The following is a 777-nucleotide window of genomic DNA, read 5'->3' as shown; positions in this document are numbered from 1 at the left end:
TGCCCTTCTATACAATACAGTCACAGACAGCATCTGCAGTGCCCTTCTATACAATACAGTCACAGACAGCATCTGCAGTGCGCTTCTAAACAATGCAGTCACAGACAGCATCTGCAGTGCCCTTCTCCACAATGCAGTCACAGACAGCATCTGCAGTGCCCTTCTCCACAATGCAGTCACAGACAGCATCTGCAGTGCGCTTCTAAACAATGCAGTCACAGACAGCATCTGCAGTGCCCTTCTACACAATGCTATTATAGAGAACATTTGTAATGTCCTTCAGGTTACATTCTCCCTGCCCCAAATTCCTCTTCAGGAAGTCAAACAGGTGATAAAGGTTTGTAGTGCGAACTGGACTTTAGAGTCTCACCTCGGTGAGAAGCATATCTGTGGGAGGAAGCCCAACCTGAAATCCCCGGCTTTCATCTTGAAGCTTGCTTGCTTGGTTTTCTACAATGGTTTTGTTGTCGGTGATAATCAGTCTTCCTGCCTGAAGTGCATTTGCATTCATGGGAACAGCATCTGTGCTCTCCTGACTCTACAAGTGGCAGTCTGACTACAGACACCTTCAAGTTGCATAGCAACAGTGGCGACGTGGATGCTGAAGTAACTACCCAATAAAACTGTCCAGCAAAGAACCAGAGAGCTTGCTTACATGTGCCATACACGGTAGTTTTGTTGTTTTGTCTTTTTTTTTTTCATACACGGTAGTTTTAAAGGCAGTCATCAAGATATTATCTGGATGACCAAAGAAATTATGTTTTTTAATTTAGTCCC

The sequence above is a fragment of the Mus caroli genome, chromosome 3 (genome assembly GCF_900094665.2).
Source record: "Mus caroli chromosome 3, CAROLI_EIJ_v1.1, whole genome shotgun sequence".
NCBI lineage: Eukaryota > Metazoa > Chordata > Mammalia > Rodentia > Muridae > Mus > Mus caroli.
Note: the sequence above shows the minus strand (reverse complement) of the source record.